Source organism: Carassius carassius, chromosome 28, assembly GCF_963082965.1.
Source record: "Carassius carassius chromosome 28, fCarCar2.1, whole genome shotgun sequence".
Lineage (NCBI taxonomy): Eukaryota > Metazoa > Chordata > Actinopteri > Cypriniformes > Cyprinidae > Carassius > Carassius carassius.
In genome coordinates, this window is record NC_081782.1 from 8,773,807 (window position 1) to 8,790,724 (window position 16,918).

The 16,918-nt window shown below is 41.3% G+C and overlaps 1 long non-coding RNA gene across 3 annotated transcripts in view; it reads left to right on the top strand.

The window, feature by feature from the left end:
* The first annotated feature begins 281 nt into the window (after positions 1-281).
* Positions 282-16,918, top strand: part of LOC132108398 (uncharacterized) — a 143,169-nt gene continuing 126,532 nt past the window's right edge. The window contains exons 1-5 of one of the 3 annotated variants that reach the window (XR_009424436.1): positions 282-444; positions 2,622-2,748; positions 4,021-4,100; positions 4,224-4,455; positions 4,592-4,862. This is a non-coding gene — a long non-coding RNA (uncharacterized LOC132108398). Of the gene's footprint in view, positions 445-2,621; positions 2,749-4,020; positions 4,101-4,223; positions 4,456-4,591; positions 4,863-16,918 lie in introns of those variants that run through there. The other 2 variants (XR_009424437.1, XR_009424438.1) reach the window with 2 other exon arrangements.

The window sequence follows — 16,918 nt, forward strand, 5'->3', positions numbered from 1 at the left end:
CCTTCATAAAAAATAAAAATCATAATAAATAATAAAGAATCTTGTTGATTGATATCACTTTTGAGTCCATGAGTTCGCCTACCAATTGTATGAGAGGTGCAACTTTCACTCTCAACCAAACTAACATTAGTAGCCAGTCAGAATGTTTTGCTTTTATAAACACGAGACGCGCATAATAGTATTCAATTACAGAGTCGCAGCCCTGATGAATGGAGAAGCGTGACAAAAAGCTGTGAAGCGAAATGGTCAAATATATCCATCGAGTTGAATGGCGCTTAGTGTCTCGCGAGATTTTAATTGTGTTTCCTCTGTTTCAAGCAAGGCATTCGATTGGCTGGTAGGTGCTGATGTCGCGCTGCAAGAACAACATGGCACGGGTTCAAAGCCTTATTCAACTGAGAAAATTGATCAGCGTCATGGTACAAGCGAAGTCTGAATGGTTTGGTAAGGTAAACTTGAAACGAAATCCCGCAACCGTGAGTTTGTTAAACTGTTGTCACTGAACCGGACTTTTTGTGATTTCGCCTATGTTTACCTGGACATCATATACGTTTAGTGCTTGTGTAACTTGATCCGGGCCGCTGTTATTACGTTAGCTCGGAGCCTCTGTTCATGGTTGACTTGCCTTACATTTCTCAGAGCTGGTGGGTCTAAACCAATCCGAGATAGCCCCTTACGACGTCCAATACTACAGCTAACTTGTAGGAATGAATGAAAACTAGCGAGCAATTTCGAAAAACCGCTGAGTGTAAATCTTACTTGTTATTGCGGTGTAAAATACGAGTGCACTTGATTGCGTCCACTTAGTTTTTGGTCCAGCACAAATGGGTGTCCCTTGAAAAGTATACTATTTGAGGGTACAGAGTGATGGATTTTAGATTCAGCGCAAGTGCTATGGGTTGGGGAAGTCGTGGCCTAATGGTTAGAGAGTCGGACTCCCAATCGAAAGGTTGTGAGTTCGAGTCCCGGGCCGGCAGGAATTGTGGGTGGGGGGAGAGCATGTACAGTTCTCTCTCCACCTTCAATACCACGACTTAGGTGCCCTTGAGCAAGGCATCGAACCCCCAACTGCTCCCCGGGCGCCGCAGCATAAATGGCTGCCCACTGCTCCGGGTGTGTGCTCACAGTGTGTGTGGGTGTGTTCACTGCTCTGTGTGTGTGCATTTCGGATGGGTTAAATGCAGAGCACAAATTCCGAGTATGGGTCACCATACTTGGCTGAATGTCACTTCACTCACTCACACTAAAAGTATAGCAATATTTTAAATTTCTACGTTATATTCCTCAGTACCGATAGGCCTTAGCCAATCAGTACTGAGTAGAGCAGCGCTTCAGATTTTCCCGCCCACCGGTGATTTGGATTCGCTCAGAATGGCGTTGAAGTGAATTTGATGACGTACATCAGCTGTTTTCGCGAGGGGAAAAAGCGCCTTTAACATTTCTGTATTTAGTTTTAGTTAGTTTGTTTGTATTTAAGTGTATGTGTTTCCATGTATAATGATTCTTATCTCGAATATAATTAAACGTAAAGATATCAAAAGGCTGATTAATCCATATAAATGTTACTTACCAACCACTTGATGAACTAACGACAAACTACAAACAAACTTAAAGACGACTAATTAACTTTTAAAACAACAGTAGTAGAAAGACATGTAATGAATGAACAGGAACTTAATATATACAACTGGTTCTATTTACAGGTTATTAATGTGAGGAAAATGATCAAAAAATGTTGAGGGTACAGTAGGCTGAGGAAATCACAACGGTCATCTGATACAAATAACAACGGTCATCGCATATATGTAGCCTACGGTCACGTGACATTCATTCATATATTTTTTTAATTAATTTATTATTTTTTCCTGAGCTTAATACAGGAAACCCAATGTGTTCATGTTTAGAGTTGTTATAAATATTGCTACAGTTTAATGGTTTAATATTGCTTAGATCAGGTGTTTTTTGTTGTTGTTTTTTTAGGGTGAGAGTGAGGGTTACCTCAAGGACATAATGTCAAAGGTTACTTGTTTGCTACCTCTGTTTATTTGTAAATGTAATGGGTGTTTTTTTTCACCATATGTTGAAGATATTTTAAAATATATTGTTTATTTTATTAGTTATTATATTTATTAGGCATTTTAAATTTAATTTGACAATCAATACTAAAAGAATATGAAAATATTGAAATGTGTACATATATCATTTTCTCTCTGTGTGTCACATTACACTTGCCCTGAATATTTCAGTGCCACACAATTTGCCACAGTGGCAATGGTAATTTTTATTAATTTTTTCTCTCTTTATGAAAATGGATATTGGGCAGTAAAGCGCTCAAGTTAATTTGGGTGAAATATAAATTTGTTTAAACAACATCTGTGTTAAGTGTAAAAAAAACAAAACAAATATATTTATTCTATTATTTCTGTAACAGTTAATACAGGCTTGAGTCCTGTCTTACTGTGGATGTCTGATGGAAAGTTGGATGGAGTGATTTTTACAATGGCAACCCACAGACTCAATGTGGACACCTTGTTGTAAAACACTTTTTTATTATTAACTATTATATTTATTCCTTTTGATATATGAGTGATGTGTGTGGCACACATTTTCTTGTTCTCTAGTTTCCTTGTTTCTTCTGCCTTGGCTGCACAGCTGTGGAAACCTGACCTGGTGAGGACCCTCTCCTCCATCCTCAACTATTGAACCTCTTATATCACTCGGATGAGGTACTAAATTAAAGATTGTGTTGTTGGTCAGTGAATAGTTTGTTTTAAGCTGCAAATAATTTTAATTTTTCTGATCAATTTGATAACCGCTATATATACCCGGTATATTCAGGGTGTCTGCAGGTCCTCAAAAAGTCTTAAAATGTCTTAAATAGTGTTTTCCTAATATAAAGCCTTAAAAAGTCTTTAAATGTCTTAAATTCAGATTAGATAGGTCTTAAATATATTTGGTCACTTCAGTCTTACCTAATGACTTAATGACCTAATTACTGTTTATAATCATTGGACAGACCGAAGATTTTTTTTTTTTCTTCCCCTGCGTCATCAGAGAGAATTGAAGAATACAAGTATGCGCTGAGGCTAACTCTTTGTGAGAGACTTCAGATAGAACAAATAAAATGGCACACATAAACATGATATAATAAAGTAATACCTTGACAAGTGAGCTATCTTGAACAATATTCTAACAACGCAAAAAAAAAAAAAACATTGAAAACACCTACAGAGTGCATGCATTACGTGTCTGCATTTAGAAAGTGCTCTTTCACTGCATGATTCAGTCTATTAAAATACATTCAGAATGATCACAAATTAAAAGACATGGGGGCAGAACATGTCTATATTAATACCATTTAAATATAGTTAATCAATTTTGGTAAATTTCACATGGCAGAGTGCCTTATTTCCCTCAAAAAATTACCATATACAAATGTAATAGGTTTTTTTTTTTTAACAACCGTTTCATAAACTACGTTCTATTAAGAGACTTACGTTTTTTGTACTATTTCGCCAACAAAAATAATTCCAAACAAAGCCACAGTGCTGTTTTGCATCTCTAAGCAACATGAGGCTTTTTGTTCCTGAATGAATCAACTGTTTTAATTACTCACTTATTAACATTTACCTGCTGTCACCTACTGGTGGTTTTTAATGTCACATTTAAAGTATCTTTTTAATTCAATTAAATTCAAGTTTATTTGTATAGCGCTTTTTACGATACAAATCATTACAAAGCAACTTTACAGAAAATTAAGTTTCTACAATATTTAGTAGTAGCTTATCAGTGGTGACTGTCAGTTTATGTGCATATGACAGGATTTTTCAGAAAAAAAACAAAAACAAATCAAAGACGTAGTCAGCCAGACGATGAACATTATTAACAGTAATTATTATACGATGCAGTCACACTTGTAGCAATATTTGTTAGTTCTGTTGTAGATTCAAGGTTAGCATCATCTGGGGTCTTCTGAGGGTCAGCATCATCTCTTCTCAGGTGTTCTGGATCCGGCTGGAGCTTGTGTAAATCCTAGTTACCACGGGATGAAGATCCCAGCAGAAACAGAGAAACAAATAGAGACATCATGTTCCAACACAGTAAAATTAATTAGTTTAACCCAAGCTAAAAAATAAAAATGTTTTATATGATGTGATGCTCTTTTTGTGAACATTGTTACATAAAATGCTCTTACTGTTTCTTTTCTTCACCCAATAGCTTAGGACAGACCAGCCTGTGATCTCCTAAGACACCCAGATTCAGCCCTGGTCACGATCTGTCCCACACCTGTGTCTCATCACAGTCCATCACCAGTGTCTGCACCCTGCCTACTGCCAATATTATGGATTTCTGTTCTGGAGAGAGATGCCATTCACAACATAATCTCTACACAATATCAAACTAAAATAATTTAATCTTGCCTAACAGTTTCCCTGATTTGTTACAGTTCACAATGTAGCATGGTCTTGCCTACCTTTGTCCATTCAGTTGTTTAAATGTTTTTAATATTTGAAATGGAATAGATCTCAAGTTTATTATTTAAAAGCAACTTCACTTCATCTTTCCCTAGAAGAGATAATAGGTGTGTTAGACTTGAAGCAGTGCTGTGCAGACCGATGGAAGTATGACATCACGGTACCATGAGAGCAATAAGACAGCTTCATATACTTTTGAATCGCTCTCACGCTACTTTGTCATACTTTAAGCGCTGCTGCGCAGACCAATTGAAGTTGAACATATCTGAAGTGTAAACTCTCACGGTCAGTTCTGGGTCTTGTGCAGTAATATGATGAGCAGGTGTTTAGTGTCATCACCTTACATTATTGAAATGCTATATTGACCTGTATTCAGTTTTAAAACTGGGAAAGAAGAAATTAAGTGTCATTAATGTTGTGAAGCTGCATAACATCTGTTCAGATGAACATTTGTGTAGTCTGTTTCCTCCTGAGGTTTCTACCTTGTAGAGTTAAATATCGAAAAATGAGTGTCTTTGTAACCATTCTCAATAGATACTGAAAGCATTTTAATGGTGCTTCTAATTAAAATATAAAATGTAATATGTGAGTTAAGCCATGGCCGGGTGTACATTCCACATTTTTAATATATGCTAAAACCTACAAGTAGTCAATTATCTTACACAAGCTCTACAAAATAACTTCCACACGCGTTTATCTCCATTAACAGGGATAGTTGGACAAACCGATTTACAAGTGCATGATGGATTACGTGGTTAAAACAATTTGTGCTTTTGTTCTCGTTTGTTTCCAGTAAAGTATGTCACCTTTTGTCTGATTATTTAGAGCAATATTAATGTTAACGTAAAGTGCACAGTGTCTGTGCACATAAGTAAAGAAAAATTGTTTGTGTCTCCTTGAAAACATCAATGGAATATAATACATTTAATAAATAAATTTATGTCTACATAATAATTTGATGTTTGTTTTTAAACATGTTATAAACGTTCTTGTACTAAGAGCAAATCACAGAATATGGATTTTAAATAATCGTTATTTCTTCAAGTATTTCCCTTTAAATTAATCAAGTATAGCAGCTTCCCGTTCTCGACGGACATGCCGGCATATTTCGGGTAATAAAGATACGTCGTATAGATGTCATTTAGAGGTAGGGAAGACGTTTCATTTAACAGCTCAAACAGACGATCTACAGACGATCAAAATACGACTATAAAAAAGGAATCCGATGTTTATCAGATGATGCGCTCTTCAGCAGACGTCTCCGCGACGTACGTGTGCTATCTGGCAATATGGGGCGCCTGATTGAGAGTGAGAAAGATTCTCTGCCCGGGCCTCCTCCGGGGGAAGAAGCGGCGCTGGCTTCGCCACCTTCAGAAGAGCAGTCTCCGACATCTCCTCTGGCCGGCCACCAAAAGACTCAATGGGACCGCAGCACAGCCATGATCGCAGCGCAACCATGGTCATATCCCCACAATAGATGCATGACTCATCCTCGAGCGCCACCTCAGCATGACACTGACACTGAAGACAGTGATCGTGGCTGTGAACAGAGGACAGAAAACAACCGCATCCAGAAGGACACGGACAAAACGGCATCTCGAAAAAGACACAAATCATCCGTGATTTGCTCTTTTAGAGGAAACTGCTCTTTTAGATGAAGCGCCAAAGGGAATCACAGATTACAGGGACACCGATGTAACGTGCCGTAACACTAACCAGGAACAGCCCTTCCAACACTAAGATGAATAGCTTTGTAGTAAATATATTTCATCAACTACTCGGCTCCAAAGCAAAAATCTGATTAAGTGGATGCGCGCTGTCGTCTTATATACCCGTAGGCAGGGATAGACAACTCCAGTCCTGGAGGGCCACTATCCTGCAGAGTTTAGCTCCAACCCTTATTAAACACACCTGAACAAGGCAATCAGTGTTTTCGGTATTACTAGATAGATACAGGCAGGTGAGTTTTTATGAGGGCTGAAGCTAAACTCTGCAGGATTGTGGCCCTCCAGGACCGGAGTAGCCTATCCCTACCCATAGGCATGGGAAGTGGCTCAGCATGCAAAATCCACTAGCTAATTTTCATTGAAATTTCCTTTTAAACTCGAGCCATTCCTGAAGCCACTGGCCTACGCCGCCTTCCACTGCCGTTCCTGCTGCATGTTCCGGCGTCTATATCCTTTTTGTATTCTCGTGTGTGTTCGCCCTGCGACACACACTCATAAAAGAGCTGTGTCTTTTTAAAGATGCCCTCCTGCGGCTCATGCAGAGCCCCGCTCAGCGAAGGCGACCGTCACGTCATCTGTGTCTCCTGCCTGGGTGAGGATCATGCAGCGCTCGCGCTCGCTGACGGCGGCTGCCCTCACCGCGAGCCTGGCATTCTTCTCCGAGCCTGCATTCCCCGCTGTGCCGCAGCGCCGTAAAAAGCGCCGCTCCCAGCAAATTCCGGAACCGTCTCCAGCTCAACCGAGCTCGCCGGTTCTCCCTGCTTCACCGGCCTCCCCTGCATCGCTTCCCGATGGTCAGCGCCCACTGTCTGCTGCCGCGTCTTCCGAGGAAGTGGATCTCAGGGCTGCGTTGGGGGAAGAGAACACGTGCTCTCTGCTAGCTTCGGGCAGTGAGGGTTGGGCGTAAAAACGGGATTGCTATTGCCTAACACGGACGGAATATGCCACATTTTGGACAAATATATCAAAAGTACACTTGAATCAAAGCATATGCAAAGTTTTAATATTTGCTATAAATTCAGAGACAAAGGTTACTGTTGTTAAACCATGCCACAAATTTACATATTTATTTATTTAAAAATAAATACAAATGGTAATCCATTTGCAATAATAATAATTAAAAAAAAACATGGTTACTGTACTTTTACGTAATAAAAGCAGTTAATTTTTGTGAGGGAAAAACATGACTCATGTTCAGTATTAGGATTTTATATTGTAGTGATGCACTCAATTTGACATGTAGGCAATTTAGAAAGTATAGTTTTGTTAAATCTTGAGTGTTAAAGTCATGAGGTAGATGGATAACAGGGCAAAATAAAGAGACTGAAAAGAAAAAAGAAATGAAGTGAAGGTGAAGTTCAGGAGAGAACTTTTAATTATTTTGCATGTCCCCAAACTAAAGATTTAAATCTTTTTTTATATCAGTTCCATACAAAAAATAGTGTCGTCCATGAATTTGTTTGTATGAGTTTGAGATTTCCCGATCTGAAATTTTATCCCAGTCCGCCCCATGTGGAAATTAATGAAGCAGACATGCAGACACATAGGCGCCGATACCACGGAAAATACCGAGCACCCACGGAAAATCAGCACCCACGTGTGCCATTGCCAGACTGCCAGTAGGCTACATTTATTTAAAATTAAACATTGCAGTTGGCGCTATGAAGCGTCTGCTACACTGTGATTGGTTATGTTGTTGTCAGTGACAGTGACATAACCAGTCGCATGCATGTTCCATATCCTATCCACCAATCACAGCGTTTCTGAAAACGTCCCATCCCCCACTATACAGTGCCGTGCGAGTATGTAATCATTTATTGCTTTCCGTAATCACTAATCATTAATCAGACTAAGAGTTATTCGTTCGCTATGAGACCTTGAGTAACAGCTGGTAGTACAGAGGGAAGAGAACGCAGGTCAGTATATCGCGATATACACTGTACATATTGTATAGACACACTAGGTAATAAGTGAGCGCCACACATTGTATTTCTGTTTTTGTTAGACACTTTAGTTAAGGTGCCGGATGCACTGAAGATTTCGGTTTATTTTCTACATTTTGCTTTGGTTAGATTAGGTTTAGATTAAGGATTGTTTTCTTATATTTTGTTCTTTCCTTTGGCGCCGCTTTCGTTCTTTTCCCATTTTATTGTTTGTTTGTTTACATTTTTATCTTGTACATAGCGCACATTATTATTGTTATTTTACTGGATCTAGTGGCTTTGGCTTTTTGTGAATAAACAGACTGTCTGTCATGTTCTTCCACCTCATTTCATACCCAGCAGTAGCTACGTTAATATGTAAATGTTACGGTACATTCCCTAGACTCCTTAAAGTTCGTAACAGGGTTTAAATGGGAACATTTTTCTGCTCAAGTATAGGCCTATATACGGTTTAAAAGAGGAAAAACTAATGGACACAAAAGTAGCCTACTTTTGGACAGAATACGAGTTCTTTGTTAAATACATAAAATAAAAAAATATTTTTTTAGCCTATATGAATAATGGATTCGAAACCTCAAAGAAAAGCCATGCCACTATCAAAAGAAACCTCGAAACATAAATGAGGTAGACATTCCCAGAAACTCATTATTTTAGTCGCAACAATCGGTTAATGGAAACGCTGTCCTTTCGCAATAGTTTTTTAATCAATATTTACAAAACATTAATTTCCCAAGAAGCTGAACGCATTAGCGGTTACGTGTCAGTTAAACTTTTCATCTCCAATCCTGTTTGTATTTTTGAGAAATGACGCTGTTGTGTTTGTTTGTATCGGCCGCTGTCCATTAGCCTAAGGTTCTGAAATGCAATATTTTTTGAATAGCCTAGTCTATTTTTTTTATTTTTTAAATGGCGTGCGCCCTTGAGCACCCACGGAGAAAAACATAAATCGGCGCCTATGTGCAGACATGTGTTCAAATTTGATCATCTTAATTCAAGTGATGAAGGATTGTAAAAGTCTGACAGTATTGAGCACTGCTGTAAGGTTAAACCTGAATGGTGTAAATGTTTGAAGATGATTAACAGTTGCAAATAAACATTTATTGGAGATTTTGAAAAGTAATCAAAAAGTAATCAAAAGTAATTAGTTGCATTACTTTAATAAAGTAATTGAAAAAGTTACACTACTATTACATTTTAAATAGGGTAACTTGTAATCTGTAACCTATTACATTTCCAAAGTAACCTTCCCAACACTGCAATTAACAGATGCATGAATATGCGGTAATATAAGTTCATGATCCGATTCGTGAACAGATTATTCTCTTGAGTAAATCTTTTAAAATAATCATTTATTTTGTTTAACGAAAACATTGTGGAAACCAGTGGTTCACAAACTGGATAGATCTGAGGTGCAGGGCTCGCAAAATCGCTAGCCCGACGTCCAGGGGCTATTGTGTTTTGCAGTCGGGCTCCAAAATGTATCACTGCTCTTCCCGACGGGCTATCGTGAATAGTGATTTAAAATTTGCGTTGTTCACTCGCTTGGAGGGGTGAAATGTATCGTAGTTGATCGTTTTCACTTGTTTCTAAATCTTGCTGATTCAACTTTTTTAAACAATTTGCGCGCGTTCGAAGCTTGCGCGCACTCGTTCAAAGCACGCGCTGTGAGCAGCATTTCAGACAATGCGCGTACAAAGAATTAATTCATCTTTTGGGTATCCTAACTTCTGAATGAACAAATACACACACAATTATTTCAAAATAATTGTCTCTGCAAGTATTCTCGTAAACACAGTCGGTTATGTTTTAAGTGAACGTATACAGTGGCCTGCTGCTCAGAGAAATTCGCTGTACCAGATGAATCTGTCTCTCTCTAAATTAGACGAAAACGCGCTTGTTGGCTGCGCGATCGACTCACTCATCCATTTGCGTAGAAAAGAGATGTAATATTATGATTTCCGTCAATTTAAAAAAAAAAAAAAAAAAATATATATATAAATATATATATTTGTGTACCGGGCGGGCCGGCCCACATTGGCTGGCGGCCCACCGGGAAAAGTCCCGGTGCTCCAGATGGCCAGTCCGCCCCTGGCCGTACGTCTCAGAATAGTCAGTTCAATTTGGGAAAGAAATCAATTACATCTGTATGTGGATGTGTGTAAATATTCAAATGTAATCCCCACTGTAATCTTTAAAATTTTCAGAAGTAACTGTAATTTAATTACTCATTTTTTCTTAGTAACTGTAACTGATTACAGTTATTTTTATTTTGTAATTAAATTACGTAATTAAGTTACATGTAACTAGTTACTCCCCAACACTGGTTAATTGAATGCAAAGTGTGAGTTCTAGGAGAATGTTTGTCTCGTGATGAACATGTATCGCTCACTAGGAGTCGCTAAATGAACAGCTGCAGCACGCAGGTTATCTTTTTTTTTTTTTTTTTTTTCAATGGAGGATCAGTTGCCCTATTGGTTAAAATCCCCAAACAGTATACTTTAATATCAAATAAATAAATTACATCAAAACAGGGGCGTTTGCGTTTTGATGTGGTGGGCTGCTGTGGGCCAGAAAATCCAGGGCCACTTTTTGGTCCCAGTCCGCCCCTGGTAGTGGTAGTGGTAGTGGTTCGTGTAGGTTGCATACAAACCGGAAGGTTGGTGGTTCAACCCCGGCTCCACCTGACCAAGTGTCGAGGTGTCCTTGAGCAAGACACCTAACCCCAGCTGCTCCTGACAAGCTGGATGGTGCCTTGAATGGCTGACACCGCAGTCGGTGTATGAATGAGTGTGTGAATGGGTGAATGTGAGGCAACTTGTAAAGCGCTTTGGATGGCCATGTGGTCTGTTGAAAGCGCTATTTAAATGCAGTCCATTTACCATTTTATGTCGGCATCAAGCCCCTCAACGTAACGGGCCACCAGGGCTGGCTCGTTCCATCCACAAGAAGTAGCGAGAGTGCGGAACTCCATGGAAAAGTCGGTGCCAGTATGGCGTCCCTGCCGTAAGGAGGACAAGGTGCGAGAAGCCTCTGGACCATGGACAGAACGGTCAAAGACACGTAACATCTCCTCTTTAAACTGGACGTAACTGGTCAGACAATCGGCCTCGGCATTCCATACAGCAGTCCCCCACTTCCCCTCTTCCCTTGAGAAGCAAGATGATATAGGCTATCCGTGAGCATTCTCTGAAGTAGGAAGACACCTGGATTGAAAAAATACCATACACTGAGTAAGGAACGGCAGACACTCAGTGGGTTCGCCAGAGTAACATGGGAGGTTATTGAGCCGCGGCTCAGGTGAATCCTGGAGGACGGACTGTGAAGTGTCCCTCCGAAGTGAGTCGAGTTGCTGCATAAGATCGGTCACCTGAATGGATAACGAGTCCACCATATGGAGAGCCGCGGTGAGTTCCTCATTGTGCCTTCCCAGCAGCGCTCCTTGCATCTCAACAGCGGCCTGGAAAGGGTGACTTCCAGCCTGATCCATTCCTCATTGGTCGGATTATTCTGTGATAAATGAGAAGGGTCCAGAGACAAAAGCAAGTACAGTCTTGTTTAATGAGAAAATAAGGATGCGCCGCATGGCTGATAAACAGAACTAAGGATTCACAAAGTAATTCAGGGCCCTTGACCACTTCTTCAAAGGGGTAACTCAAGATTTCAGCCGGAGGTCCGGGCGACTCTTGAACGGAGAGACCAGGAGCACAGGTGAGAAGCACAGTACTCTGCAACCCTCTACGAAGACCGCTGGGTACAGCACAGAGGAGGTAAACACAATTGCTATATTGAGGCTCTATAAGAAACACTGAATAAGACAGAGCAGGCCTAGACTAGATAGGACAAGACAAGACTACAGTGAAGTAACAGTTAAACTCAGCTCCGTGCATCTAGTTTAAACAATAATCTGACAACACAGACACAAAAAAGAGAGCTAGATATAGAGAAGGCAAAGGAGGCAGGTAGCGAAAAGGTGTGATGATGAGAGAATGGGATTCAGTTGACAGTAATGAGGGTTAAGAGTGAGAGTAGGACAAAAAACAACAAGCAGAGGGAGGAGAGGGATGAAAAGAAAAGAGAAGGAAAGCCAGGATCATGACAGTAACATTATTTATAATTCAAATGATGTAGAGACAAACTATTTTTGAAGTCTAAGTAACACTTTATAAGAAAATCAGTGCCGCACGTTTAAAATCTCAGCTTCATAGATGGTATTTTATTGTATTTTATCTAGTGGTAAATTCAAGTAAATATATGTTGTTTAACTGTGTATGAAAACCTGAAGCTGGACTTTAGATTAAACTAAAGATTAGACTAAATTTTAAATTATATTTCAATGCATAGCTTTTATTGTGGGGTCAAAACATAATACAATGCAATGCAACGATGACTGAGTGATATAATTATGTCTGATGTATCATACTTGCCATATTACCATAATTGCTCTAAAAGTAAATGTATAGACAATTAAGTGGACTTAACAGCAAAAAGAAACTTGCACCACAACCTGAAGTGGCACATTTTAGATTTATACAAAAAGGCCTTATATATACAGTAGGCTCTGGGTTAAGATAATGAGAGGCAGAAAATAATTAACAAACTCTTGTCAATAATTAACCACCAAAGTGTGCCCAAACGTTTAATTGATAGTTTAGGAATAGCTATATGATGTCATACATTTATTCCACAAAATGTTAATCTCTATGGCATGATGAAATAATTCTCCATAGAGATTATTTAGAGGTCTCCAGGTCAAATCCCTAAGCATAATTAAAGCTAATAATTTAATACAATTAGGCACATGTACCATACTTGTTTTTAATACTTCTTTTTTTTACCATGCTATGCTTTTAGACAGTATTAATGAGAATGTCAACTATCAAATATTTTGGAAGGTCAGTGCTTGCATGGGTTTTATATGGTAGTTTAATAATGTAACAAATTCTATTTATCAATACAGTAAATAATTTATTCCCCTCTCTTTGTTCATTGTTATTGTGAACATCACTATATCAGGCTGATGTACTGTAAATAGCAGGGATGAGTGCATGGTACGATCTGCCAGTCAAGCTCCTATCTTACCAAAATTACACACACTTAATTTACATGTTTTTTTTCTCTCTTGATGAGTTGACTCTGTCCAAGGACAGGGCACAACATTGAACTTTGAACTTTTTGACAGGGTTCACACACAAGCACACATTCTCATTAATTTTTTTGTTCTACATATGAATAGTGATCACTGTTTTTAGAATGAACTCAAAGGGGGACAAGAATAAAATGTTTCATACGTGCTTTACTGACTTGTTAGTAGTAATTTGTTTTTGTGCTCCAATGTTCAAACAAATAGTCTTGAACCGGATTGGTGTATTTAAAACAGAAATCCTTATTAACTATTATAAATGTCTTAACTGCCAATTTAATACATGAGAAATTTAATCAATTGAATGCCTCCTGGCTGAATAAAACTTTTAATCTCTTTAAAAATACATAAATAAATAAAAATCTTACTGACCACAAACTTTTGAATGATAGTAAATATTCACAGTTCTTGAATAAATCAAAGATTATAAAGTAAATGTGACAAACACGCCAGGTTCCACATCCACTCATTCACAACACACGCCCTCACCTGAGTACTGAGCACTTCCACCTGACCCTCATCATTACCCTATCACCTCGGCACCATAAATACCCCACACACGCACTCAATCAGCTTCCAGTCTCGTTCGCGACAAGGTCTTACCTGTATGCTAACACAAAAGACTAACTCTTCCTCTACTTGCCTCTCTCCAGCGATTCTCCGAAGATCAAGATCCCCAATGTGCGTGTGTGTGGTTAACCTCCCTCCTCTGACGTCTTCACCCAGCTCTCATGGATCCATTAATCACTCTACCCAACACTACCTGCTCCTCTTCTTGTGTCTATTAATAAACCCTTCTGTCTGTTACTCTTCAGCCTCCCGAGTGATCTGTAACAGAGGACCGGACCAACACCGCTAGGCACAAGCATGAGCCTCACAGACCCCTTTCAAGATCTGGTCGATGCACTCTGAAGAACACTCACGGCTACACTTGCATCCCCAACACCAGCGAGCACTTCCGTCAATGATGCCAGCACTTCCTCACCATCCGTTCACGCCAGTCCCATGGCCTGGCCGGCGCCCTACTCTGGTTCGGTGGAGGAGTGCAGCGGTTTCCTCCTACAATGCTCGCTGGTCCTGGAGATGCAACCGAACTTGTACCCCACCGAGAGATCCAAGGTAGCCTTTGTAATTTCTCAAATGCAAGGTAAAGCACTACTGTGGGCAGATTCAATATGGGTTCAAAATAGCCCAGTTATCCAGTCTTATTCCAGCTTCATCAACCATTTCCGAGAAGTTTTTGGCAGACCAGCTTGGGACTCTTCTATTGGTGAGAAGCTGTATAATCTCAAACAGGGAAAAATGTCTGTCAATGAATATGCCCTTCAGTTTAGGACTCTAGCAGCCTCCAGTGGATGGAACGAACAGGCTTTACTGACTACCTACCGTCAGGGATTGGAACCTCGAGTGTGGTTGCATCTCGCTGCATACGAGGACACCATTGGGCTTGAACGATTCATCCAGCTGTCCATCCGCTTCGCCACCCGTATGCAGTCGTGCTTAGAAGAGCACCAGGGCCAGGCGTATTCCTCTATGCCACTCTGCCGACCAGAGGCCGTCAGCTCCCCAGAACCAGCCAGCGAACCCATGCTAGTGGACTCATATCGTCTCTCTATGGCTGAAAGACAAAGACGGCTGGCCCAGAATCTGTGCCTCTTCTGTGCAGCCCCGGGGCATGCCATCGCTGTATGCCCCTTCCGTCCTCCTCGTCCCATTCTCCCTTCAAGATACCAAATGAAACCACTCACCACTGTTGTGACACTTACTGCCGCTGACATATCTCTTCCGGTTTCCGCCCTCCTCGATTCTGGGTCAGCTGGCAACTTCATCTCTGGCGCCCTCTGCCGTCAGCTCAAGCTCGCTACCATGGCAACGCCGTCAGCCTACCAAGTCCACACTATCACTGGCAAACCGTTAAGTAGAAGATGCGTGCGTCATAGTGTGGGTCCCATTTCCCTCCAAACCGGACTACTCCATCATGAGGAAATCCATCTGCTGGTTCTGGAGGAATCCACCGCTGACGTGATTCTAGGGTGCCCGTGGTTAGAGCAGCACAATCCCATAATCTCCTGGAAGACGGACGAAGTCCTGAACTGGAGCGACGCCTGTTTCAAGAGCTGCATCTCAGGTTGTCCAGTTCCAGCCACATCTTCCCCTGAACCTCTTCCAGTTTGTTCCACTTCAATAGAGAGCCCAGTGGAAAACCAATCTATCGCCATCCATACCTGCTATGCCCCCTTCAGTGAGGTCTTCTGCCCCAAAACGGGCTTCCAAGCTGCCTCCACACCGGCCGTGGGACTGTGCCATCGATCTGCTGCCGGGTGAACCAGTGCCTAAAGGAAGGATATACCCCCTATCCATTCCGGAGGAGAAGGCCATGGAGTAATACATCAAGGAGGCGCTGGCCCAGGGTTATATTCATTCATCTACCTCCCCTGCTGCTTCGAGTTTCTTCTTTGTGGAGAAAAAGGACGGAGGTTTAAGACCATGCATTGATTATCGGGCTCTCAACAATATCACTGTCAAGTTCAGGTACCCACTTCCCCTCATCCCAGCTGCCTTGGAACATCTCCGTGGTGCCAAGTTGGACCTCCGTAGCACTTATAACCTAAGAGAGGGGGACGAGTGGAAAACAGCCTTTATAACCCCTACTGGCCACTATGAATACTGCGTGATGCCGTATGGACTTGTTAACGACCCCTCCGTATTCCAGGACTTCATCCATGAGGTGCTCTGGGATCTCCTGCACAAGTTCGTCCTCGTCTACATAGATGATATCCTCATATACTCCCGGAGCCTGGCAGAACATCAACGCCACGTTGCGGGGGATCTGCAACGCCTGAGGGCCTTTCAACTCTATCTCAAGGCCGAAAATTGCTCTTTCCATCAGCCCTCAGTGCAGCTCCTTTGATACAACATCAGCAGCAGTGGCATCCGGATGGTAAATGCCGTCAGAGATTGGCCCACTCCTACCACCATCAAAGAGTTACAACGGTTCCTTGGCTTTGCCAACTTCTATAGACGGTTTATCCAAAAACTTCAGTACCATCACCTGCCCTCTCACCAGTCACCTCCGTTACAAACTCAAATCTCTCCACTGGACTCCTGCCACCACAGAGGCCTTCCACACCATCAAAGAGGCTTTTACGACCGCCCCACTCCTGATTCATCCCAACCCCGACCAACCCTTCGTCGTGGAAGTCGACGCACCTCAACCACCGGAGTGGGAGCGGTCCTTTCTCAGCAGCAGGGGAATGCCAGTCGCCTCCACCCATGCGCCGCCTTCTCCCAGAAACTCAACCCAGCGGAGGTCAACTATGATATCGCCAACCTGGAGTTGTTGGCCATCAACAGATCACAGATCATAAAAACCTGGAGTATCTTCGAGTGGCGAAAAGATTAAATCCAAGACAAGCCTGCTGGGTGTTATTCTTCACCCGCTTCCACTTTACCATCTCATATCGCCCAGGGGTGAAAAACGTAAAGGCTGACGCCCTGTCCCGGTGTCACGCCCCCGAAGAGAATCTCGAAGAACCAGAAACCATTCTTCCAGAAGAGGTCATCGTCTCTCCTATTACCTGGACCAACCTGGTCAGAAGGTCTGGCTGTCCACCCGGGACATCCGCCTGCGCC